The sequence below is a fragment of the Morone saxatilis genome, unplaced genomic scaffold, assembly GCF_004916995.1.
Source record: "Morone saxatilis isolate NCDOM2014 unplaced genomic scaffold, NCSU_SB_2.0 Contig3, whole genome shotgun sequence".
Lineage (NCBI taxonomy): Eukaryota > Metazoa > Chordata > Actinopteri > Moronidae > Morone > Morone saxatilis.
In genome coordinates, this window is record NW_023339873.1 from 12,145,596 (window position 1) to 12,145,970 (window position 375).

The 375-nt window shown below is 47.2% G+C and overlaps 1 protein-coding gene across 1 annotated transcript in view; it reads left to right on the forward strand.

The window, feature by feature from the left end:
- asap2a (ArfGAP with SH3 domain, ankyrin repeat and PH domain 2a) overlaps positions 1-375 on the forward strand; it is a 58,007-nt gene that overhangs the window by 19,339 nt on the left and 38,293 nt on the right. The window lies entirely within an intron of this gene.

Consider the following 375-nt stretch of genomic DNA (forward strand, 5'->3'; position numbering starts at 1 on the left):
GTGTGTGTGTGTGTGTACAGTATCGGTGTGTGTTTTGCAGCTGAATGGGAGCCATTGTGTGTTTTTGTTTTCAGAGGGTCCAGGGGATCTGATATGTGTCAGTCGGATGGGGAGCAGGCTAGAGAAAAGTGGCGCCGGCTTTGGCCCGGTTGGGCGGACGTACTTAATAAAGCCCCTAAAAACTCATTTCCCAAAATCCCCCTCATCCCGAGAGACTCACTCACTCATCACTGGTACAGTGCTGCATTGTCTCAGCTGGACTTTCTGTGTTTTTTTTCTGTTAAGTATGCAAATCTGAGCTCAATGTATGTGTAAAAGTGTGTGACTATGGTTATTCAGAGGTTTCTGTGTGTGCTCCTGTGTGTGTGTCTGTGT